The sequence below is a fragment of the Triticum urartu genome, chromosome 3A, assembly GCF_056163025.1.
Source record: "Triticum urartu cultivar PI428250 chromosome 3A, HENAU_Tu73, whole genome shotgun sequence".
NCBI lineage: Eukaryota > Viridiplantae > Streptophyta > Magnoliopsida > Poales > Poaceae > Triticum > Triticum urartu.
The window spans coordinates 743,499,626-743,527,024 of NC_141875.1; the positions used below are offsets into that span (position 1 = coordinate 743,499,626).

General features: G+C 44.5%; 4 pseudogenes; 3 read left to right on the forward strand and 1 right to left on the reverse strand.

The window, feature by feature from the left end:
- The first annotated feature begins 7,871 nt into the window (after positions 1-7,871).
- LOC125549579 (uncharacterized) lies at positions 7,872-8,800 on the forward strand (annotated as a pseudogene).
- Positions 8,801-11,927: 3,127 nt separating this feature from the next.
- On the forward strand, positions 11,928-12,803 carry LOC125547400 (uncharacterized; annotated as a pseudogene).
- A 1,590-nt stretch (positions 12,804-14,393) lies between these two features.
- LOC147982565 (uncharacterized) lies at positions 14,394-15,246 on the reverse strand (annotated as a pseudogene).
- A 3,305-nt stretch (positions 15,247-18,551) lies between these two features.
- On the forward strand, positions 18,552-19,300 carry LOC147982566 (uncharacterized; annotated as a pseudogene).
- The last annotated feature ends 8,099 nt before the right edge of the window (positions 19,301-27,399 follow it).

Sequence of the window (27,399 nt, forward strand, 5' to 3'; positions counted from 1 at the left end):
ACCACTCAAGTAGAACAAGTACTTAAGGCTCAAAAAGAAGTGCTTGATGAAATGAATAGTAAGAAAAATGATTATGTTGTTAGAGTGGCTACTAGAACTGGTAGAATGACTCAGGAACCTTTGTATCCTGAAGGCTACCCTAAGAGAATCGAGCAAGATTCTCAAAGAAATAATATTGATGTTCCTAGTTCTTCTAAAAGGAAGAAGAACAAAAATAATAGAACTGTGCAAACTTCTAGTGAACCTATTGCTGAACCACCTGATAATCCAAATGATATATCTATGTCTGATGCTGAAACACAATCTGGTAATGAACATGAACCTAGTAAAAATATTAATGATGATTTTCATGATGATGCTCAACCTAGTAATGATAATGATGTAGAAATTGAACCTGCTATTGATCTTGATAACCCACAATCAAAGAATCAACGTTATGATAAAAGAGACTTTTTTGCTAGGAAACATGGTAAAGAAAGGGAACCTTGGGTTCAGAAACACATGCCTTTTCCTCCGAAACCATCCAAGAAAAAGGATGATGAGGATTTTGAGCGCTTTGTTGAAATGATTAGGCCTATATTTTTGCGTATGAGATTAACTGATGTGCTCAAAACAAATCCTTATGCTAAATATATGAAGGATATCATTACTAATAAAAGAAAGATACCGGAAGCTGAAATCTCCACCATGCTTGCTAATTATACTTTTAAGGGTAGAATACCAAAGAAACTTGGAGACCCCGGAGTACCTACTATACCTTGCTCCATTAAAAGAAATTATATTAAAACTGCTTTATGTGATCTTGGAGCCGGTGTTAGTGTTATGCCTCTCTCTTTATATCGTAGACTTGACTTGAATAAGCTGACACCTACTGAAATATCTTTGCAAATGGCTAATAAATCAACTGCTATACATGTCGGTATTTGTGAGGATGTGCCTGTTGTGGTTGCAAACGTTACTATTTTAATGGACTTTGTTATACTTGATATTCCCGAGGATGATGGTATGTCTATTATTCTTGGAAGACCTTTTCTTAATACTGTAGGGGCTGTTATTGATTGCAACAAAGGCAATGTCACTTTTCATGTTAATGGTAATTAGCATACGGTACACTTTCCGAGGAAACAACCTCAAGTTCGTAGTATCAATTCTATTGGAAAAATTCCATCGATTATATTTGGAGGTTTTGAATTTCCTCTTCCTACTGTCAAAAAGAAATATGATATTCTTATTATTGGGGATGTGCATATCCCCGTTGAGGTAACTTAGTGTTATTCGAAATTTCTCCGGTTTCATGATTATCGAAATGAGTTTGTTAATAAGACTTGATCAACCTTGTTAGTGGATTCTTTTTTATGTGCATGAGATGGATGAAACTAGAAGCACAAACTTCTGTACCCCACTTTTACTTTCTGTTATTTATATTAAATAAAGTAAAAATAGTATTTTCAGTCTGTTTCCTGACTTATCCGTGCAATATAAAAATATCCCAAAAATAAAAGTCCTCAGAATGCCATGCCAATTTAATATGATTTTTTCGGGAATATTTGAGGATTTACTGTGCAAAAATTACTGCGGGGGGAGCTGCCACCTGGCCACGAGGGTGGTGGGCGCCCCCCCTAGGGCGCGCCCCTGCCTCGTGGGCCCACGGTGGCCCTCCTCCACTTATCCCAGCACCCATCTTCTTCCCCTATCTCACACAAACCCGAAAAACCAACTCAAGCACGAGTTCTAGCCACTTTTGCTGTGATTTTCGATCTCTTTGCTCAAAGCACCTCTAGCAAAACTGCTTGGAGAGATTGTTCCTTGGTATGTGACTCCTCCATTGGTCCAATTAGTTTTTGTTCTAGTGCTTTATTCTTTTCAAATTTGTGCTGCATAGGTGACCATGTTCTTGAGCTTGCATGTCAAATTTATATGGTTCCAAGTAGTTCTAATGCTTGATTTAGGCTCTAGGCACTTGTAGGAGTAGTTGCTATGAATATTATTGAAGTTGGTTCATTTTTGTTTGAAGTTACTAAAAATTTCAGATTGTTTCAGAAAAATAATGAGGAGATTTTTGAGGGGCTCGTCGAGCCAAAGCTCGAAGGAAAAGGCACCGAAGCCTAAGTATAATTTGCCGCGCACCGCGGAGATTCGGGCGTGTGAATGGACTTCTGAAGATTTCTTGAGAGCAGCCGGTATCTATGAAGATTTTCATGAATTGGCTCACAATACAGGCCTCACCGCTTTCCTCCATGACCAATGTGATCAGTATCTCTTACTCACAAATACTTTTGTGCAAAACTTTCATTTTCATTCTAGGAACTCACCACCTATGTTGGAGTTTCATTTATATGATGAGCATAAGGAGATGTCACTTTATGATTTCTGTCGGATTTGTTTAATCCCTTTTGAGGGCAAGACAGAAGAACCACATCATGATGATGTGGCTGGGTTTATTGATACTATCACTGTAGGAGAAACTAGAAAGGTTTCCGATGCACGAATCACTAGCATACATTTTCTTGTTTTACGCTACTATGCATTTTTTGTTAGTCGTTGTTTAATTGGACGCGGAAACAGTGGGAACCTTAGTATCCCTGATATAATTATTCTGCACCACGGTTTATATAGTGATAACACTTTTAGTATGGGCGGTATTATTGCTAAACGGTTAAGTATGAACCGTACTAAGGGTCCCATCTTTGGAGGCGTCTATGCCACACGCCTAGCTGCACATTTTAACATACCTATTAGGCATGCTGAGAAGGAAGAAAAGGTGCTGCCCCGTGTTTATCTAGATCATAAAAGTATGGTGGCACATGATTTTATTGTTAAGAATAGGGCAGGAGAGCTAAAATATCAATTGTTCTTTAACAAACACCATCCTGAGACTATTATCCTGCCTGCTCCTTCTTTGTTTAATTTTTTAGGACCCTACCTCATCACGTGGGCTGCCATCCAAGCTTACAAGAATCCTGCACCAGCCCCGGAACAGGAACCACAAGATGAGCCTCCACGACAATCTGTTTATTCTTGGGATCCAGAGATCACTGTCAGCCAGTGGCAGTCAGAGTCTTCTTCTTCATCACACTATGATCCCAACTATTCCTCCTCATCACAGTACGACCCCAACAACTATTATTATGGATATCCGCCAGGCCAGCCGTGGCCATAGACCAACTTAGGCCAAAAGCCTAAGCTTGGGGGAGTACGTATTTCTCACCGACATTACATTTATTTTCACACACACTCATTGCTAGATGTCGGTGCCCATACTTTTTCACTGTAATATCCATGCTAGTTTATTTTCTTTTTCCTGCCTTCTTCTTGTGTGTTTGCTAAACCTTAAGAAAAAACAAAAAAAATAGTAGTAGTTTATTTTTCTGCTGTAGTAGTAATAATTAAAAAGAAACCCCAAAAATATTTCCCGTTCTTCTTTTGCTTGTTGGGAGCTTTCCTGTGTAAATAGTTTTATTTCTTTTCTTTTCTTTGTGGGTCAGTAGGAGAAGACCATAATTGAATTGTTGAAGTGGCTCTTATATGCATTATTGTTGATTTAACCCAGAGCCCATATTGCCTTGTCTTCTCCTGTTTATTGAATGATCGCAGATTCCAACTTAGTCCAATGCATGTGCACTCTTATTATTATTCATACCATTCGGTCGTGCAAGTGAAAGGCAATTATGATGATATATGATGGACTGACTGAGATGAGAAAAGCTAGTATGAACTCGACCTCTTTTGTTTTTGTAAATATGATGAGCCCCTCGTTCTTGATTCAGCTTATTATGAATAAACATGTTTGCAATGACAATTAGAGATCATAGTTGCTTGTGCCATGCTTGATTAGCTATGAGTTATAATAATTTACCTTGTATGCCAACATGTTATTGAGATGATTATGATGTGGTATGATGGGGTGGTATCCTCTTTTGAATGATTTAAGTGACTTGACTTGGCACATGTTCACGCATGTAGTTGAAACAAATCAACATAGCCTTCACGATATTTATGTTCATGGTGGATTATATCCTACTCATGCTTGCATCCAATGTTTATTAATTTTAATGCATGTACATGGCTGTTGTCGCTCTCTAGTTGGTTGCTTCCCAGTCTTTTGCTAGCCTTCACCTATACTAAGCGGGAATACTGCTTGTGCATCCAATCCCTTAAACCCCAAAGTTATTCCAGATGAGTCCACTATACCTTCCTATATGCGGTATCTACCTGCCGTTCCAAGTAAATTTGTATGTGCCAAACTCTAAACCTTCAAATAAACATTCTGTTTTGTATGCTCGAATAACTCATGTATCAACAAACGGTGTCCTTATCTTCCGTGTTAGGCGGGTTATTCTCAAGATGAGTGGACTCCGCTCCTCACTCACAAGAAAATGGCTGGTCACCGGGATGCCCAGTCCCATGCTTTATGCAAACTAAATCAAAATTAATTGCAAACAAAACTCCCCCTGAGACCTGATGTATGTTGGAGGCACTTGTTGTTTCGAGCAAGCCATGGATTGATGCTTGTTGGTGGAGGTGGAGTATAAACTTTACCATTCTGTTTGGGAACCGCCTATAATGTGTTTAGCATGGAAGATATCGCCATCTCTTAGTTGCTACGTTGACAATGAAAGTATACCGCTCAAAATACAATTTATCTCTATTGCAAAACCGAGCTCTGGCACCTCTACAAATCACTGCTTCCCTCTGCGAAGGGCCTATCCATTTACTTTTATGTTGAGTCATCACCCTCTTATTAAAAAGCACTAGCTGAAGAGCACAGCCGTCATTTGCATTCATCACTGTTAATTTATATTGGGTATGACTATGATTGGATCTCTTTTACCATGAATTACAATGTCTAGTCAGTCCTTGATCTTTAAAGGTGCTCTGCATTTATTTTTTGCGGTCTCAGAAAGGGCTAGCGAGATACCATCTTGTTATATCATATTATGATTGTTTTGAGAAAGTGTTGTCATCCGAGATTTATTATTATGGCTTGCTAGTTGATTATGCTATTGATACGAGTAATTATGAGAACTGAGAATTATTGCAAATGTGGTTAGTTATGATCTATGCTGAAAACTTAAATGCTAGCTTGACATAGTTACAACAACAAGAGCAAACAAAGTTTGTAAAAGTTTTTCTTTCTTTCTTTCAGTTTGTCAACTGAATTCCTTGAGGACAAGCAAGGGTTTAAGCTTGGGGGAGTTGATACATCTCCGTCGTATCTACTTTTCCAAACACTTTTGCCCTTGTTTTGGACTCTAACTTGTATGATTTTAATGGAACTAACCTGGACTGACGTTGTTTTCAGCAGAATTGCCATGGTGTTGTTTTATGTGCAGAAAACAAATATTCTCGGAATGAACTGAAACTCCACGGAACATCTTAGAAAAAACAATAAAAAATCCTCGCCAAAGATGAAGACCAGGGGGCCCACACCCTTCTCACGAGGGTGCCCCCCCTAGGGCGCGCCACCGTACCTCGTGGGCCCCCTGGAAACCCTCCGACGCCAACTCCAACTCTATATATTTGCTTTCGGAGAGAAAAAAATTGGAGAGAAGAAATCATCGCGTTTTACGATACGGAGCCACCGCCAAGCCCTAAAACCTCTCGGGAGGGCTGATCTGGAGTCCGTTCGGGGCTCCGGAGAGGGGGATTCATCGCCGTCGTCATCATCAACCATCCTCCATCACCAATTTCATGATGCTCACCGCCGTGCGTGAGTAATTCCATCGTAGGCTTGCTGGACGGTGATGGGTTGGATGAGATTTATCATGTAATCGAGTTAGTTTTGTTAGGGTTTGATCCCTAGTATCCATTATGTTCTGAGATTGACGTTGCTATGACTTTGCTATGCTTAATGCTTGTCACTAGGGCCCGAGTGCCATGATTTCTGATCTGAACCTATTATGTTTTCATGAATGTATGTGAGTTCTTGATCCTATCTTGCAAGTCTATAGTCACCTACTATGTGTTATGATCCGGCAACCCCGAAGTTACAATAATCGGGACCACTCCCGGTGATGACCATAGTTTGAGGAGTTCATTTATTCACTATGTGCTTATGCTTTGTTCCGGTTCTCTATTAAAAGGAGGCCTTAATATCCCTTAGTTTCCAATAGGACCCCGCTGCCACGGGAGGGTAGGACCAAAGATGTCATGCAAGTTCTTTTCCATAAACACGTATGACTATATACGGAATACATGCCTACATTACATTGATGAATTGGAGCTAGTTCCGTGTCACCCTATGTTATGACTGTTACATGATGAACCGCATCCGGCATAATTATCCATCACTGATCCAGTGCCTACAAGTTTTCCATATCATGGTTTATGCTAATTTACTTTCCCACTGCTACTGTTACAATCACTACAAAATACCAAAAACATTACTTTTGCTGTCTTTACTTTTGTTGCTGCTACCACCACTATCATATTACTTTGCTACTAAACACTTTGCTACAAATACTAAGTTTCCAGGTGTGGTTGAATTGACAACTCAGCTGCTAATACATGAGAATATTCTTTGGCTCCCCTTGTGTCGAATCAATAAATTTGGGTTGAATACTCTACCCTCGAAAGCTGTTGCGATCCCCTGTACTTGTGGGTTATCAGTAACATATGCATCTTCTAAGTCACCCCATCAATCTTATGTTATATATTACAATGCATCTACCTAGATCTGGATGAAACCTTTCCTCAATCATTAGGTTGTCTCCTTATCATAGTAATAATTAATCAATGGCATCTAGTCGTTGGAATTTAGTTGATATGTAGAAAATGCCTCCGCCAGCGGGGTTGGCCACTGCGATGGATATGGTACAGATGGACATTCCTCAGCCGTTAGGGTTCAACACTGGGACGGAGATGTAGATACAACACTTGTTTATGTATCTACCACCGCCTCCACCGCAATTTCCCGCCGGGGTGGACATGGTGTAGCAGGCGCTTGAGCCGAACGCCGGCTTCTTGTATTGACAAGAAGATAAGATCCACACCCAGTCTAAGTCATGCTGAACATTCTGTAAATATAGGTGAACATAACTCATAAAGTTGTTGATCTTTTTTCAAAAATGTCTTGAACAATTTAAAAAATGTGGGAGTATTTTTAAATGTTTGAACATTAATTAAAATTACACAAAGATTTTCTTTATATGTTACAAATATTTTTATAAAATTGTGTGGGAAAACATTTTATATGTTGTGAACATTTCTCCTATAAAGCTCTCTACACTACCCACTGTTCTGGGGTGTTCGGGGCATGCATGAAATCTGGCTCACACGATCTGCCTTGCTGGCATGATTTTACGGCACTTCCAAAAATAAAGAACCCAAGGCAGCTGTTGGAGAAGCAGACGTGACGGGCATTCTCCTGCTCGGTCCGGCAGATGACGGTCTACTTCCTCCCTCGCTCAGAGCAAGGCAGGAATAGTGTGTGTAACTACGTCTAGGTGTCGGTGGGTTTATATAGCAAGCGGCCGGTGAGGAATCGCTTCACTGAGCTACGTACATTAAAAGTCGTGATAGGCCATGAGATTCAATTTGGTATTCGTTGTGTACATTAAAACTCACGGGTCAAAGGATGACAACATGCACCAACTAAAAATTGCTAGATCTGAACAACTGAAAAGCATAAACTTAAGCATGAAAAAATTGCAAGATATTAACAACTAAAAATCATGAACCCGAGCATGAAAGAAAGCAAGACCGGAACAGCTAAAAATCATGAACTTGTGCATGAAAAACATGCATCTGAACAACTAAAAATTCACGAACTTAAGCATGAAAAAATTGCAAGATCTGAACAATTGTAGCACCTTAGCCACAGAGCGAGCAAGTAATGGCAGCGCCCAACGGGGGGGGGGGGGGGGGGGGTGGGTGGCAGCGGCCAGAAGAAGACCGTCATCCGCCGGATCGAGCAGGACGATGCCCCGCATGCCTGCTTCTCCAAGGTCCGCGTGGGGTTCTTAAGCAAGGCGAGCGATCTGGCGGTCCTGACCGGCACCCGGGTGGCCGCTCTCACCTTCTCGCCCGGCTGCAATGCCTTCTCCTTCTGCCCCCCCTCCGTCGACACCGTCATGGAACGCTTCCTGGTAGGGGAGGGTGCGGGGGCTGGCGCGAGGGATGAGGGTACTGCCTGTGAAGATAAGAAGATAGAGAAGTTGCACCAGGAGTTCGACGCGCTGCGCACGGACCTGTTCGAGGTGAAGAAGCGGACCAAGTGTGAGGAGGTCACGGCGAGGGAGCGTGACGCGGGGGAGCCGATAGCGACTCGGGTTGACCCAATTGTGCGCGACATGGGGGACGAGGACTTGGTGGCCTTCTTTGCCGCGCTGATGCAGGTGAAGGACATCGTCTCCGAGCGCGCCAACTAGGTTCTTTTGCGCGTCGACGTGAGCCGCATGGAGGAGGTGGCCCCGCCGCTGCCGCTGCAGCTGCAGCTCTTCGGTGGCAGTACTTTGGAGCTCGGTAGCAACAGGAGCATCAGATTCTGATGGCGATGCTGCCTCCGCCTGAGGTGTTCGCCTCCGAGATTAGTATGTAGCAGCAGATGTTGATGGAGCTGCCTCTGGCACGGGCGGTCACTGCCGGGATGGATATGCAGGAGATGCCTCCACCGTAGGTGTTCGCCGCGGGGATGGATATGGAGGAGATGCAGATGGTGATTCCTCAGCCGCCAGGGTTCGATGACGATATGGGGATGCCTCCGTCACCAGAGATCCCCGCTGGACTGGAAACGAATGCTGGCTTCCCGTTCCCGTATTGAGAAGATGAGCTCCAAACCCCCGTCGATCCGTTCAATTGAAAGCATTAAACAATGGACGATAGTTCGTCGATCTGTTGTCATCTAGTTACATCTGGATGCAATCTTTCATCAAATTTTATGTCATTTCTTTATTATCAATAATTAATGGCTAAATTTGTATTGTCCTTTCGCTGGCTGCTGGCATTTAATGAAATACAGACATCTTCTAAAATGTACTACACACGTTCGCTGGCTACATGATTTTGAGTCAGCAATGTACTAGTGTTGACATCTTTTTTCAATGGACACACACATTCAAAACTAGGGATGACTTAACATGGTAACAAGCGGACGTACAATTCTCTTGAATAATGAGTTAACAATAATTATAAGCAATTTCTTAAAAAATGATTGATCTGGAGATAGAGAAACATATGGATGAGGGCAAGTCGAAGAGCAAAAGTGGGTAAAACATATGAAAACCAATGGATTCCCCATCGATCCAAAACACCAGTTTTATCCAGTGGTTTTTTAATAATGATCCCTTCTTGAACATTGAAAAGTAGGGTTAGAGGAGAGAAGTCCTATGATAGAATTTCTTGGTGTTGTTCAAAACAAAGGTATAGTCATATTAGGCCTGTGGGAATTTCCAATGGAATGCAACATGCTACAGACTGTTCTGTTTTTACAGATTCTGTTTTCTTATGTGTTGTTTGCTTATTTTGATGATTCTATGAGCAGTATCGGGGGGTATGGACCATGGAAAAGTTAGGATACAGTAGATATTACACCAATGTAAAAAAAGAATGAGATCACAACAGTACCAAAAGTGGTGATTTATTTTCTTATACTAATGGAGCTTCTGAGATTTTCTGTTGAGTTTTGTGTTGTGAAGTTTTCAAGTTTTGGGTAAGGATTTGATGGACTATCGAATAAGGAGTGGCAAGGGCCTAAGCTTGGGCCCCAAAACTGGTAGGAATAATGTGTTCTCTTCGAACTATTGGTTTATTTTGGCCAACTAGATTGACTTTTCTTGCAATGGGAGAAGTGCTTAGGTTTGGGTTCAATCTTGCGGTGTCCTTTCCCAGTGACAGTACGGGCAGCAAGGCACGTATTGTATTGTTGCCATCGAGGTTAAAAAGATGCGGTTTTCGTCATATTGCTTGAGTTAATTCCTCTACATCATGTCATCTAACTTAATGCGTTACTCTCTTCTTCATGAACTTAATACTCTAGATGCAGGCAGGAGTCGGTCGATGTGTGGAGTAATAGTAGTAGATGCAGAATCGTTTCGGTCTACTTGACACGGACGTGATGCCTATCAATTGCTCGGCCGTAATTTGTTCACCACCGTATTATTTGCTATCATCGGTGAAGCCGCTAGTGAAAAATATGGCCCCCGGGTCTACTTTCCATCATATAAGTTAATACTTTCCATCATACAAGTTTCCGATTTGCAATATTAGTTTCCGATTTACTATTTTTGCAATATTTTACTTTCCTATCTATAATCCAAAAATACCAAAAATATTTACTCTACCGTTTATCTATCTCCATCAGATCTCACATTTACAAGTAACCGTTAAGGGATTGACAACCCCTTTATCACGTTGGGAGCAAGTTGTTTGATTATTCGGTGATTTATGCGTGGTCTCCTACTGGATTGATACCTTGGTTCTCAAACTGAGGAAATACTTATCTTTACTTTGCTGCATCACCCTTTCCTCTTCAAGGGAAAAACCAACGCAAGCTCAAGAAGTAGCAGCCTTGCTACACAGCCAACGCTTGTGCTTGGAAAAGCACGCATGCCGGGCGTCCTTCTGGAGGTTCGGGCGGAGTACAGTCTTCTTCCAGTCGTTGACACCCTTCCTCCTGGCCGCCATTGCTTGGTCGCTCGGGGTCGGGGATGAAAGAAGAGGAAAGAGGGGGTGGAGGAAGATCTCTTAGGGTCGCCAATGTTTATATAGCACCGGCCGGAGAGGAAATTGCGTGGCTAAGCCGGGTACTGCATTACAATCATGATTTATTACAATAAAAATAGATCTGTATATATTTTCTGCCCCATAATGAGCTGGACTGTGTATTACGACATTAAAACACATGAGCTGGCCTTTCCTGTCCTCTGTCTCATGCGTCGAAATGTATTGTAGTACGTATGTGGTCTCACTGTTGAGCAACTCCTAGGCACCAAGGAACTCCCCATGGCTACTGAATTAGCATAGAAATATGTCCCCGGGAACCTTCTTGTCAGGCCTGAGGAGGTCCCAGATGTATACATGAAAATTTTGTTGTCACGTCCAGATCGATTCAACAATGTGCTAACAATTACTTATATACAACTTTGTCTTAATGTATAAATGGACGAGGGATTCCTGAATTTTTTTTGAAGGTGCCATGAGGTCCGACGCTGGTTCAGGTACCGGGATGAAGGTGAGCGTGAATCGTGGAAGGTCACCGAAGGGCAAGCAAGGAGGCTTGGCGGCTCACGCAGGGTTGAAATTTTTGGGCCAGTTTTTGGAGGTCCAAAGCACACCCATGGGGGATGGGCTGTGAGGGAGGAATGTGTCATGTGTGCCTACCAGTTTTGGGGCCTTATCCCCCAAAAACTGTCTTGTGCCCTGTTCCAAGGGGACCTTTAGAGATGCCTTTACTTATCATCGAAGTCTTCTAGAGTATTCCACCAGACACTATGCACCAAGCCCCCACCCACCAACTTAACTCAACCATTGTTACAAGCTAACCCCACCCTTTGGTTAGGTTAAGGATTTTTCTTAGATTAAGAAGGTAGGGTTGGTTCCATTTTTGAATAAAAGAAATACAAATCCATCCATGGTAACCAATACACCAAAGGAGAAAATGCTCTGCCCATTCATCTCCCGGGAATCTAGATCATCCGTCTCCTCCGCCTCCGCCATATCTCTGCTCCACTCCGACGGTATAATCTCGCTCCGCCCTTCCCCCTCCCCTCCCTCCCCACGCGGGAAGTCCACCCACGAACTACCGCTGCCCTAGAGCACGCCTCTATGCCATGGAGCTTCAGCGGCGCCGCCTTCTCAACTTTGTGCTTTGATCTCTGATGGACGACCAGCTTCCGCTCCAGTGGTTGCCTGCTCAGTCCCGGACTAAACTCCTCGAACCCAGCCCGCCGTCAGATCCGGCCCGGGCTGCGACTGCTCTGGTTGCCGCCATGGTCCGCTACCCTACTCTGTTTTCAACAAAAAATATACGATGCGCCCGAGCAATAGTTTCTTCAAGAACGGGCCGCGTGGGGTTCTTCAGCAAGGCCATCGATTTGGCGGTGCTGATCGGCGCCTAGGTGTCCGCCCTTGCCTTCTCGCCCGGCGGCAACGCCTTTTCCTTTGGACATCCATCGACTCCGTCGTGGAACGCTTCCTTGCGGGGGAGTGTGTGGGGGCTGGCGCAAGGGACGAGGGAGCTGCCGGCGAAGATAAGAAGCTGGAGAAGCTGCACCAGGAGTTCGACGAGCTGCGCACCGAGTTGGTCAAGGTGAAGAAGCGAACGGAGAGCAAGCAGGAGGTCATGGCGAAGGAGGGTGACGCAGGGGACCAGATAGCGGCTTGGGTCCACCCTATGAAGGTGAAGGACGTCGTCTCCTAACGCGCCAAGGTTCTCCACAATGCGATGAACGTCAATGTGAGCCGCATGGCCGAGGTGGCCCCTCCGCTGCCGCCACAACTCTTCGGTGGCAGTTCTATTGAGTTCGGTAGCAGCAACAGCAAATGCTAATGGCGACGCAGCCTCCACCTCAGTGGTTTGCCTCCGGAATGAATATGCAGCATCAGATGGTGATGGAGCTGCCAGGATGGATATCCAGCAGATGCCTTCATAGCCGGCGTTCGCCGTGGTGAAGGATATGGAGGAGAAGCAGATGGCGATTCCTCAACCGCCAGGGTTCAACAACGAGATGAGGATGGCGGTACAGCAGTTGCTTATGGTGATGGCTGCCTCGCCGGAGATCCCTGCCGGGATGGAGACGAACACCGGCTTCCCGTTCCCGTACTGAGAAGATGAGATTCAAACCCGTGTCCATCCGTTCAAGTGAAAGTATTCAACAATGGACAATAGTTTCTCAATCTGTTGTTGTCTAGTTACATCTCGATGAAATTTTTTGTCAAATTTTATGTCGTTTCTTTATTACGAATAATTAATTGATAAATCTGTACTGTCCTGTCACTGGCTGCTGGCATTTAATGGAATACAGACATCTTCTCAAATGTACTACACACATTCGCTGGCTACTTGATTTTGAGTCAGCAATGTACTAGTGTTCACTTCTTCTCTCAATGGCCAAACACGTTCAATACTAGGGATGACTTAACATGGTAACAAGCACTTGAGTGGCAAAGTAAGTATTTTCTTTAAAAAAAATCGGTGAATAAATTGTAGAACAAGGTGAATATTTTTTTAAGATTATGTGAATAGTTTTAGAAAACTCATTGTGAACATTATATAAAGTAAAAAATGACCATTTTTTTTGAACATCAATACAGACACAGGCGCTCATAGACACACGCATACACTCATCCTATGAACGCACACACGCACACCTTACCCCTACGAGCATCTCCAAAAGACTGAGCCGACATATCATCTTGAAATTTACGAAGTCACCATAGGCACCTCGTCGTTGACGGGAACGTCTCCTCTCACTGAATGTTTATCGCCGGAAATCCTGAAATAAATCCAGGAATAAATACGAGCACCAGGATTTGAACCCTGGTGGACTGGGAATATCACAGTCCCTCTAACCATCCAACCACAGGTTGATTCGCAAAAATGAGCATTTTCATTACTATACAATATACATTTTTTAAATGTGGAGACCATTTTTGAAACACATGATGAAAATCATGTAAAACATCATGAAATGTTCTCAAAATGCAACAAACATTTCATATAAGATGGTGACTACGTTTTAAAACAAGTTGAACATATTTTTGAATGCTTTAAACACATTCAAACAAAATATGTGATGTACATTTTCAAACATGGTGTACATTTTTTTTAAAATACAATATGAACATTTTTAAGTAGCGATGAAAAAAAGTGACAACAAAAAGGAAAAAAGAAAAAATTGAAATTAAAAGTGAAATAAGATAATGATAAAAGGGAAGAAAGAAGGGAAAATAGAAAGAAATAAAATGAACGGAAACATGGAAAATTAAAAAACATATTCGTGAAACTAAAAATGTCCACAAATTTGGAAAAATATCACGCTTATTTTTCCAAACTGAAACATGAACTAAAACGCATTATTCCTTAAAAAAATCATAATTTTGGAAAATGGTCATGAGTTTTATAAAAAAAAATAAAAAAATACCGCGAATATTTTATAAATGTGTAAATTAAACTTGCCGACAACCCTGCTCCCACCACTAATTGCAATCTCGCTGCAGGCTTGGAGTTGCATGTCGAGCGCGGACTTCCAACTAGGACAAAAAGTGGCCGGACCCAGTTGTGTGTCGTGGGTGGACTTGCAACGTAGACAAAAATGGGTCGGTCCCCATTTACAGCAAACCTTTTCATTAATAATATGATAAATACTATGATAATGGAGAACTCAAGGAGATGGGTCTTACATCGACCTGGCTTGATTTATTTAGAATAATACTATAACTGTGGCAAGAAAGTATTAGATTTCGTGCGAAGTTAGACTTTGATTCTGTGCGGATTTGTCTTTCTCTCCTTGGTAGGGGAAGCTAGCATGCTCCTGCATACCGGCGACGAACTCCTGCAGCGACACCATCTCCATGAGCATATGCATCACCATCACTGCGGGGAACTCACGCGGCGGCGGCGGCGTGGCCATTAGCCCCTATTGTATCTTCACCTTGGTGGCCAAACCGGGAGGAGGAGGCATCACCGTAAGCATCAAACTCAAAGGTGGTGGCACCGAAGAGCTGGAGCGGCGGCGGCGGGGGCGGGGGCACCAGGAGCTTAAGGAACATATCGATGTGATAGGCCTCTACGAGAACCTGGTTGACACGTCCGGAGACAGCGGCCAACACATGCATGAGTGCAGTGAAGAAGGCCGCCATGTCCTCATACCCCATGTCGCGCATATCAGGGTCGAGCCACGCGGCAATCTGGTCCCCCGTGGCGCACTCCTTGGTCAGGGCCTCTTGCGCGCGCTTCTTCTACTTTTTCCTCTCCGCCAGCTCTGTGTGCATCTCGCCATGCTGCCGGTGCAGCGTCTGCAACACGTTGTCCGCGGCGGAGCCCTGAAGCCCTGCACCGTCACCCGCCATGACGTGGTTGACGACAGCGTCAAAGGATGAATGGCCGAAGGAGAAAGCCTTGCAGCGAGGCGAGAAGATGACGGCGCCCACTTGGGCATCGGAAAGCATGGTCAGCGTGCTCGTGGTGGCCTTGCTGAACAGCCCCCGCTTGTGCTTGGAAAAACACACATGCCGGGCGTCCTTCTTGAGGATCGAGCGGAGGACGGTCTTCTTCCAGTTGTTGCCACCCATCCTCTTGGCCGCCATTGCTCGGTCGCTCAGGGTCGGGGATGAAGGAAGAGGAAAGAGGAGGTGGAGAAAGATCTCTCAGGGTCACCGAGGTTTATATAGAAGCGGCCGGAGAGGAAATTCCTGGGCTGAGCTGGGTACTGCATGGAGAATCATCATTTAGTATGACATTAAAACTCATGAGCTGGGTTATGGTTTTGTGTTCGACTACCATGGCTCCATCCAAATACATTGGCCCTTGATATCATGCCGCACGCACATGCCGTTGTCGGGGAGCCATCTCCCGCCAAAGCAGTAGACCCCGAACATCTCGTCGTTGGGGTGTGGATGACCCGAGTCTCCGTGCGCTCCTGCAGAGAGTCCATGGTCGCCAGCATCATGGTCGGAGCATGGTCTGCCATATGCGTCGTTGCCACGCCAACTTGCGCGACATCGTCGGGTCCCGAGGTTGTCGGGGACACCGTCGCCGGGGTGTGGCTCCCCCACACCCGGGTCTTCATCGCCTCCCAGTCGACAGGCCTTGAGAATGTCGTTGTCGAGGTGTGGCCTTTCACTGGAGTGATGGTTCCCATGGACGGGATCCGTGCCTCTCGCACGGAATGGGTGGATGTCGGGGCCGTGGTTGCGAGAGACACTGAGCTCTCCTGCACGGGCTCGACTCTTGACAGCATCATTGCCGGCCCGCCGTCCACGTCAGCCTGGACGAGGTTTGCCGTTGCCGCGGCTGCCTCGTCGGCTTTCCTCCTGTGGCAATCCCGGATCCAGTGACCCGGCATGTTACAGTAGCGACACTTGCCACCGTTTCTAGTGCCTTGCCCTGCCTGGTTTGGCCTGCGACCGCGGTTGCCGCCGCCACTCTGGGCGGGCCTCCGCCTCTGTCGCGACCTCTGCTTCCCATGAGGGCGCCTCCCCCACTGCCGGAAGAGCCGTCGCGGCCGCTTTTGAAGCTGCGCCTCCCACTGCTCCCTGGTGAGCAGTAGTTCACCGCCAGCACGGTCGTCAGCTTCATCGCCACGCTCCTCGACGACCTTGAGCCGCCCTACCAGCTCCTTGATCGTCATGGTGGAGAGATCCACCAAGCTCTAAATGGACCAGGCCAGTTGCTTATACTGCCTGGGGACGACACGGAGGAACATGAGAATCACCATCTTGTTGTCGATGTGATCTCCGAGTGTTGCGAGCTTGTTGACGAGACCTTGCGGCCGCAAGGCGAAGTCGTCGACTTGTTCACCGGCTTTGAACCGGATCTCCTCGTACTGGAGGCGCAAGGTCTAGGCCTTCGACTCCCGTACGCGCTCCACGCCGATGCGTAGAGTCTTGATGGTGTCCCATGCTTCCTTGGCCGTCTCCTTGGCGCCAACGGTGAGCACCATCTCCAGTGGGACGGAGCGCAAGATTGCCTCCATCGCCAACCGGTCCTCCTCGTACTCGACATCGCCGATATCCACGGCTTTCCACATATGCCGTGCCTTCATGATGACTTTCATCATGACCGACCAACTGGGGTAGTTGGTCCGCGTGAGGAGAGGGAAGGAGGTGCTGGACATGCCCACGTCTCGCATGGAGCGTGGTGCACCCAACTTCCCTCCTAGCCTGCCTCGCAGTGCAAGCGCGTCCGCCGCACGCGCCTCCTCAGCCGAGCTCTCCCCGACGGTCATGGAGCCATCTCCGGCGACGCCTTCTTTCGGCATATGCTTCGGCCTAACCAAAGGCTCTGATACCAATTGTTGGCCCGAACTAGCGAGTAGCTAGTTGTCTGAAGATCAACCAAGTCTAAACTATAGCTAGAGTAAACTAGCAGAGCACACGGCGCTGCTCACACACACACACACACACTAGTAGTGAAGCTGGTACACTCACGAGTAGAGGAGGAAACTAAAGTGGCTTGTTTCCTTATATTTGATCGGAATGGAATGCTTACAACCGGCTGGGGTGAAGCTCCTTTTATAGCTAAGTGAACCGACCTAGTACTGGGATATTTTTGTAGCTGTGACATGAGCACATATGTCACAGCATACTACCTACACTAGTAAGCTAGCTATTATCTTGCTAAGTAACAGCTGCTGCTGCTGCCGACATGCAACTATGCATGCATCTGTGTAAATGCTGCTGACCAAGGTTGACTCAACAAAAGCATGGTCAGCATGCTCGTGGTGGCCTTGCTGAACAGCCCCCGCTTGTGCTTGGAAAAACACACATGCCGGGCGTCCTTCTTGAGGATCGAGCGGAGGGCGGTCTTCTTCCAGTCTTTGCCGCCCATCCTCCTGGCCAACATTGCTCGCTCGCTCAGTGTCGGGGATGAAGGAAGAGGAAAGAGGAGGTGGAGGAAGATCTCTCAGGGTCACCGAGGTTTATATAGAAGCGGCCGGAGAGGAAATTCCTTGGCTGAGCTGGGTACTGCACTGAGAATCATTATTTAGTATGACATTAAAACACATGAGCTGGGTTATGGTTTCATGTTCGACTACCATGGCTCCATCCAAATACATTGGCCCTTGATATCCTGTCAGATTAATTGTACACGAATAACCAGCAATAAAAAATTATTACCATCGTGTAGTCTATTTGGAACTAATAGAATAGTTAGACACCTGCTTGAGAAAGAGTAGCTTGATCGGGTAAACTCAATCAAACTCCCAAAAGAAGCACTTTTACTTCTGGACATCCCTTGCAAGAAACGGTATATTTGGTTAGGCCATGGATGGCGGTCTCGACTAGACGATATCATTATGTTGAACATGGATATAGCTGTAAGCTTTAACAATTCCATTGAAGGAGATGGATTTGTTGTTTGATATTTAACTAGGTTTATGGGAGCCAGGAGCAAACTGCTCTTTGGAGTTACTGTTCAACTTATATTAAAACAAAGTCGTTGGGGAGGGCATTAATTTTGCTAACATCAGAGGCTTCCCTAAAGTCTTGCTCTAGACTGATTGCCTGGCAGTTCTTAATCTTTGGAATACTTGTCACAATAATTGTTCAGTTGTGGCTCCAATCATTGCAGAAATAGGTCAGCTAGGTCCTGACATTACTACATTTTATTCAATATGTAGTCTGTGCTTCGGCACTCCGTCTCATCTTTGTGCCAAGAATCTCTGCACATGTATCTATTTTAACTGAGAGTTGGCTGGCCGAACCATCCAGATTCAGGGTCAGTAGTCTCTTGCATGATGGTCCAGAGAGCATTTGGTCGAATAAATTTCTCTATGTTCCCCGAAAAATATATATATACGGCGCCACTGAGTTTCAGACTTACTAGAGTTTTCGTCTCATTTACTTAATTAAGAGATGTGCTAATCTGATCGTACATACTTAACCAAATTTATCTGGCGGTCCTGACCGGCACCCAGGTGGCCGCTCTCAACTTCTCGCCCGGCGGCAATGCCTTCTCCTTCAGCCACCCCTCCGTCGACACCGTCGTGGAACGCTTCCTCGTGGGGGAGGGTGCGGGGGCTGGCGCGATTGAGGAGGGTGCTGCCAGCGAAGATCAGTAGATGGAGAAGCTGCACCAGGAGTTCGATGAGCTGTGCACGGACCTGGTCGAAGTGAAGAAGCGGACCGAGCGCGAGGAGGTCACAGCGAAGGAGCATGACGCGGGGGAGCCAATAGCGGCTTAGGTTGACCCGAACGTGCGCGACATGGGGGATGAGCACTTGGTGGCCTTCTTTGCCACGCCGATGCAGGTGAAGGACGTCGTCTCCGAACGCACCAACCTGGTTCTCTTGCCCGTCAACATGAGCAGCATGGAGGAGGTGGCCCCGCCGCTGCCGCTGCAGCTCTTCAGTGGTAGTACTTTGGAGCTCGGTAGCAGCAGGGGCATCAGATGCTGATGGCGACGCTGCCTCCGCCTGAGGTGTTCGCCTCCGATATTAATATGTAGCAGCAGATGTTGATGGAGTTGCCTCCGGCACAGGCGGTCACCTCCGGGATGGATATGCAGGAGATGCCTCCACCGCTGGTGTTCACCGCGGGGATGGATATGGAGGAGATGATGATGGTGATTCCTCAGCCGCCAGGGTTCGACGACGAGATGGGGATGCCTCCGTCACCAGAGATCCCTGCTGGGCCGTAGACGAACGTCGGCTTCCCGTTCCTGTACTGAGAAGATGAGCTCTATCGATCCGTTCAAGTGAAAGCATTAAACAATGGACAATCGTTCGTCGATCTGTTGTCATCTAGCTACATCTGGATGCAATCTTTTATTAAATTTTATGTCGTTTCTTTATTATCAATAATTAATGGATAATCTGTATTGTCCTTCTCTGGCTGCTGGCATTTAATGAAATACAGACATCTTCTCAAATGTACTACACACCTTAGCTGGCTACAGGATTCTGAGTCAGCAATGTACTAGTGTTGACTTCTTTTCTCAATGGACACACACGCTCCATACTAGGGATATCTTAACATGGTAACGAGCGGACATGCAATTCTCTTCAATAAAACGAAGCTTCATTTTATCCATCATAATACGGACTTGACAAAGTTCGAATATATATTAGAATGGGATATAGTAGACCCAAACACATGCACCAAGCAGAATGCTTAATACATGCCTGTAGATACCCCTCAAATCAGACTGCGGTGCATCCACAACAATATATCCAATTGTTTTGATGATGTGCCATGGATCAAACACACAAGCTTGTGATACGTTCTCGTGGCGTCTTGGGTGGGTGGGTGGGTTATTTCTCTTTTCTCTCGTCAGTACCGCTGATGCCAAATATGCTTCCGTGGATCACTGGTTTTCTATACTGGCTTGCCAATATGTAATCGGTCATTGGGTTAAAAACGTATAAGTCGTGCAAAACCAGAGAAGGGCACCGTTGTGTCAAATAGGCTACATCATGTTTAATTGCAAGGAAATATTGCAGAAGAATTCTGATGAATATACAAGTATGAATATATATGTTGAAAGAAAGAGATAAAAATATCATGGCATTATGAAAAATAATGAACAACATTTTTATTTATGATCGAGGATTTGATCCAAAATGAAGAAATTGTACACCCACTATCTAACTAATGTGAGCCTGGAAACTTCCTCACTAATAATTTCACACCCATAAAAGAGCGTGTTATATGCGACAACATGCATATGAGGTGAAAGGACAAGCTAGGTTGTGACTGACCAATAGAGAATGTTGTAGCAAAAATGTTTTCAGCAATAAAAAGGCAATGAAAAATAGCTACAATCTATGATCTTTATGGGAGTGAAAAATAATGTCTCAAAAAATTTCAATAACAGAAAGCTCGAATTGCATCAGATCGAGTGATACTCTGACAAAGACAATCATAGTAATTAAGATAAGGATATGACGATAATACAATATTAATCAAATAGACAGCTGTAATACAACCTGGGCTAAGAGGTCATTTGATTAATCAATGATTTAACAATAATTATAAGCAATTTCTTAAAAAATGATTGATCTGAAGATAGGGAAACATATGGATGATGGCAAATCGAAGAGGAAAAGTGGGCAAAACATACGAAAACCAATGGATTCCACATCGATCCAAAACACCAATTTTATCTAGAGGTTTTTTAATGATCCCTTCTTGAACATTGAAAAGTAGGGTTAGAGGAGAGAAGTCCTATCATATAATTTCTTGGTGTTGTTCAAAACAAAGGTATAGTCATATTAGACCTGTGGGAATTTCCAATGGAATGCAACATGCTATAGTACTTTTAGATGAAAACAAACATGATGTATAATCTCCTACTTTATTCACTTATTTCCTGCATTAACATGACCTTAGTAAGTTTCACCATGTTTCTAGAAAATGTCCATTTTATTTGCCAGCCAATTGATGATAGTTTACTTCCAGACCAAAATCACGAGGACTATATAATATTAAATATAGCAATATGTGTTACATCTAGCCGCGCAAATGAGCGGGTCACCCTGCTAGTAGGTACTAATATCGTTAACACATTTTTAGGAAAATGTAATTAACACTTTTTAGCATAAATGTAATTAACACTTTTTAGCATAAATGTAATTGACACTTGGCAAATGATGCTTCATGAGCTATTACTTGGAGGGTTGTAAAGAATTAACTGTAGGGCCCGGAGAGATAAGCTCTTAATGAACTCTGGATGCATGCTCCGCTTTGAAAGGAAAAAAAATTCTGTGCGTACGGGTTGTAAACTCCTCTCCCTGCGTACCCTGTGTGAGATGATGCCACGTGGTCCACCTCGCCATCTGACGATCCCCTCTTCAGATGCTCGGTTGTATCGTTCTCTCGGCTCAGCAGTCCCTGCGTTCGGCTCCGAAATTAGTCATGTACGTATGATCCCGACTCCCGTCAGTTACGCAGCGATTGATTCCAAAGAGATACACATGAGGATTGCTAGCTTCTGCTACTTTGGTGCAGCGGCGATTTGATCGTGAATTCCTCATGGCCGAGCGACCGGAGCACTGTCATCTACGCGATGGTACTAGCGCCAGTTCGCCGGCTCGGCGCTCACTGCAACGGACGAAATGGGAGCCATCTCTGCTGCCCGCCTGAACACGTCCTCTCCTTCGCATATGATCGGATCGGGTCGGAACGGCAACCGTGGCCGCCGCGGGTTGGGCTGCCGCATTCTGAAGTGACACTGCCGTGGAGAAGGGTGGGAGTTGCCATGGCGGAATCTGACACCGTCGCCTCCAAGGATGACCATGCTGCTTCTAGCTTCTTCCGGCTTGCATCACATAAACCTCGTTGATGAGAATAGTTGCTCCTCGACCTTGAACTTGTCGCTGCCGCAAGTCATACAAGGAGGGGAACAAGAGGATTGTACAACCGCCATGACCGAAGGAGAGCAGCAGGACGACGCGGTCGCCGGTCGTGGAGCTTATCTGGAGTTTATTAGGATGCCACGTTGTCCTCATCTGTTAGAAAATTACATTTCAATGAATAGTATTTGGCGTGACCAGGAGTACGATCTTCTGGATGCAATTTGGCGTATCCATCAATTGTAACTAATGCACTATAGCATAGCAGATTTTGTCTTCACAATGTTTTACGATAAAACTAATTGATGCTGCCAAATTTCATTATTTTTGGATTTCTACCAGGACTTTAGTGCTATTAAATATAGTTTTCTGCGTGCAAACAGATTGAGTAGGCTTCCTCTTGCTGAGGTTTTCATGAGCTATATGTTTTTCCCTGCATCAATCATCAACTATAAAGTTGCAGCTATACAGAGGCAAAACTCTTGTAAAAGTTTCAAATTTTTGGGAGTGCTTATTTATTTGCAATACAAGTATTTTTCATATTGCCTGTGCGAAGAGGTTCTCAGATTTCATAGTGAAAAAATTAGCCTGACTTCATATGAAGTTTAGGCCTAGACAAAAAAAGATAGCATCTTTGCTATAGTTGAATAGCAAAGTAGAGAAACTAGAGAAAAAAAAATTCAGAATTTTGTAACTACATATTTATGAAGACATCCAGATAACACACATGCAGATCTTTCGCAAGAAGTCAGATGGACATTTCATTAGCTTTCATTCATTGAAATTGTATTATTTACAAAATTTGCCCTCACAATCTCAGGGTACTCATTATACCAGCAGGAGGCTGCATCATGTTTGGTTGATTTTGCCAAAACATTAGTTGCTTCTCTACAAGGCATATTTACATGACGAAAGCTACACAAAAAATTTCACTGTTTTACATTGATATCATCAGTTATGATGCTAGCTAGTATGGGATCTTTCTTGCTCTGCGTTCTTCATCTTGTTGACCGACGACAAGCAATCTGATGCTATTTCCATTTTGTGAAAACATGCTTCTGCTGCAAAGTTCAAAGCATGTCTTATAGCTAAAGCTTCAGCTTGTTCCTGATTTTTCCACCTCATCACCATAGCTCATGTGCCGTTAATTAGAGAATCACAATTCTGAAGTGGTTCCCAATTCTTCTGCAAAGAATGAATTAGCAAGTTTGTTCAGTTTAGACAGTGAATTATATACATGTACTATCCATTAGACAGTGAGGCAATATTAATCTTGCGTTGCTACACATCATCAAGGTTGTTCTGCTCACACCAACGATTCCTGGCAGCTAAGGTACTGAAAAGTGATTAATGAAATGGTAATGCTGACCACTTACACTAGAAGGAAACAGATTGACATTAGAAACAAAAAGCAATCAACATGAGAGAAGGGGAGCAGCGGCGAGCAGAAGAAAAAGGGAATTGGAGATGCACCTACGTCGTCTGGCTGCCGAGGATCAGCCGGTGACGAACGATGTAGACGAGTGCGGCGGCGGTGGCGACTGCGCCAAGGGATGCGGCGCCGCCTGAAGCTGGCTCTCGTGCAGATGGGGTAGGGATAGTGCGCCCAGTCCACCAGCCGAGCCGAAATTTGTGAGGCCACGGACTTTGTTTCCTGGAGCCGAGAGCGATCGAGCCGAGGAAGCCAGCGCACGGGAGTGGATCACAGGGGATCGTCAAATGGCGAGGTGGACCACGTGGCGTCATCTCACACAGGGTACGCAGGGAGAGGAGTTTACAACCCGTACGCACAGAATTTTTTTCCGTTTCAAACACAAAACCATCCAGTGCATGCACGGACACTAATTTCGTGAATTTATTGTCAATCGGTAACATATCCATCTTCTAAGTCATCCCATCAATCTTATGTTATATATTACAATGCATCTACCTAGATCTGGATGAAACCTTTCCTCCATCATTAGGTTGTCTCCTTATCATAGTAATCTTTCCCTAATTAATAATAAAGCACGGACGGATTGACTCTGTGGGTTCACCGTCACAATACGCTTCTTCCCGTGATTTTACGCTTTCAGTTTAAATCTAAAACATATTCGAGGTGGTACTAAATTTTGTCCATCGCTAGCACTGGACCACGCGAATTATAGGCCGCAAGTTCACCGAACGGCTACACGCGAATTATGGGCCGCAAGTTCCCGTCGAACGGCTGCTAGCACTGGGTCACGCGAACGCTAGCTTCGCTTATGGGCCGAGAAAACACGAGTAGAAACTTGGGGAGTCGAACGCGAGACCTATACAGAATATAGAATACATGGCTTACCATCACACCATGTAACGTGCTGAGTTGAAAGTCATAGCGTCGGTTTCCTATACAACTAGGAAAACCACCCGTATTCTCCTAAAAAGGAAAGCACAGCTATTTTTCTAAAAAAAAAAAAACCGCCACTATAAAACAAAGTTGATCCCTCGATCTAACCCGTCGTCGTCGAGGCGTGGTCGCCGAGGATCCTGGCGAGGTAGGTTCATGAGAGGTGCCGCTGAGGTCAAGCGACGGAGTAGAGGAAGATTTGTCCACCCGCGGCCCCATGTGTGTCACTCTCGGCTGCAGGACCAACGAGGGTGGTCGTCGTCCCGAGCCATGATGGGTGCTATTGGAGTATTGGTTATGGCTCAGGGTCGTCTGTGCCTACTATCTCTTCTGATCCATGGAGGCGAGATCTAGCAGCAGCGTGCGGCCATGTGCTCGTACTACCTCCTTCACCGGCAATAGGGGTGCAGCAGCGACTCGATCCTTGATCCTTGCGGCCCCGTTGAGGGGCTGAGGCACCTGCAGCTTGTGCGCTCTCTCTCCCCATCAACCGCTGGCCCTACCTCCACTTTGAAGCTCCGTGAATGGCATCTAATATGCCCTTTGCTTGGTCAATATAAACTACAAACAAAGAGACGACCCAGTGACTAATCAAGTCAGATGTTGATCAGATCGGAAGATAGATACAGGGGAAGAAAACGAGCTTGTTGGCTACAACATGCTGCAAATGCTCTGGTTCAATGGAAGGTATCAGTGAGGAACTAAAAAGCTAGCGTTGCATCTTACCGTGTTGTTTTCTTCATACAGTGATAAAGCTTTAAAACAATCTTTGCGTGCATATCTAATCTTTTAGTGTAATATTTTATTATATGGTTCATCTCCAAGAAGGCATGTTCTGACTTTGTGATGTCTATATCCAGTATAAAGCACTAATTTAAATCGTCGGAGAAAGGATTTTGCGGCAGCTAAATTTGCAGCCTAAATCACCGCATTGTCTTCCTCGACGCTGACCCACGGGGCTTGAAGGCCTGCCTCGCCGCTTTCGATTACAACATGCACACTTCCTTGCAGGCATAGCACGCCGACAACAGTTGGCCCCAACGCCGCCGACGTCAGTAGCGTTTGACCTGCTCAACACGCCCCCAACTTCTTGATCAATCCATGCACCTCGATGCTCCTGCAGGTCTCGCTTGGCTACCAGATACAAGATTTCTATGTTAATTGCTTTGGCTGTCTTTATCTTCGGGCTAATGGAGGTGTCCTCACCTGAACTCATATTGGAACCAAGTTACATGGCGTGATGATGATCAGTAGATCAGGTACGCAGAATAAAAATATGAAAGAACCCGCTTTGATGTTTCCCTGATGTGTTCACATGCTTTTTGATAGTTCCCAACAGATTACAAGCACGAGGACTGCCAAGATGAGAGCTACTCTTTGGCGCCCATATTTCTGTATGCAGTATGCAGGCAACAAAGGTAATGACATTGAATATTAATTTATGCCTGCAACTAAGATAATTGCAGTTTCACCATGTCTCCAAGCTAACCCTTCTGTTTAATTAGTTTCTTCCGACAATGGCGCATGGTGCTAGTTGATACATATGTGTACATGGATGGAGCAAATGATTGGCTGTAACTAATGCACAAGGCACTGCAGGTGGAGACTCCAAAACTTTGATGTTTGTTCAAATTAGCCCCAATAAGAATGGTGTGGGCAAAACTCTCCGTTCGCTGAACTTTGCAAGCTGACAGAGGTGAATTTTTGCAATTTACCCTCCTTTTAATTGGGTACCGATCGAAATCTAAATTATCATATCCAGGCCATTGATCGTTTTTCTGCATATACATAATTGATAAGTTTCTCTTTTCTTATATTTTTATTCACCAGGAAATTTTATAGATTACATGTTCATAAGAATGTTTTATTGACATAACCAACTTTTTGTTTTCTCCCGTTGCAACACACATACCCCTACTAATAAAACAACGTAATATTCTTGGTTTCGTCCCGCTTTGATCGTATTATTTTTGTCCGTATGTTATCTCGACATAACCAAATTGTTGTTCTGTTGCACCTCGCCTTTTGGTTTCGTTCCGCTTTGATCGTATTATTTTAGTTCGTATGTTTTCTCCCGTTAGTTTGGCCGGTTCAACGAGGTGGGACTATTCCATATTGTAGCGACCGTTGCACTCGGCCTCCAAGATTTGAACAAAAAGTCGAGCCGAACCAAAAGCCCACCTCGCCTCCCGACGACATAACAACTAGCCAACTGGTATAGATGATGATTATGTTAGATGAAGGGTTCCTTTAGTAATTAGTACCACCTCGCCTTTTGAAATAAAACTTCACTAATTGTTATACGGCCGAGACTTGCTTCAAAAAGCAAGGAGCCGCTAGAGATCAAATAAGATGTGGTACATGTTGAGGGTAATTAAAAGGAATTTATGGTAATTAAACATGATTGATTTGATGAGAGAAAAAACCGGAGAGATGCTCATGCTTTTCATAGGCTGTGGGTATAATTATCTTTACCAACTAATAAAGGGGTTATCGCTTCTGGTCATCGGTCATTAAAAGTACCCTTCAAGTTGATAAAATTTACCCACCAATGCCATCCGTAAGTAGAAAACGATTCAATATTTCGGACCAAAAATCGCCGCCTCCTTCATTGTTTTATAGGGGAGCGACGAGAAGAATACACAGAAAAATGAGTGGCAGAGTGGTTGGCTGATCGATCTTTTGGCGATGAGACTAGTGTTCGATCCCCAACTGTCACACTTTTTATCTTTCTTTTCTCACGCATGTCCTACCCATGTATGCGTTCATGGGCCGGCCCATTTGTGGGGCTTTACTAGCTTGTTTTTTTATTTTACTTTTTTGTCTTTTCTTTTCTCATTATGTTTTCTTTCTTCTTTCTTCTTTAAATTAATTCATGATTTTAATATTCTAAATGTTGCGAGTTTTTAAAAATAAAATGTTTGAGAAATCATAAAATATATATGAATTCAAAAATGTTTAGAAAATCATAAAAAAATGCAGATTCAAAAAATGTTGGTCGTTTTGCTTTTTTTTCTTTTCTTTTCTCATTATGTTTCCTTTCTTCTTTCTTCTTTAAATTAATTCGTGATTTTAATA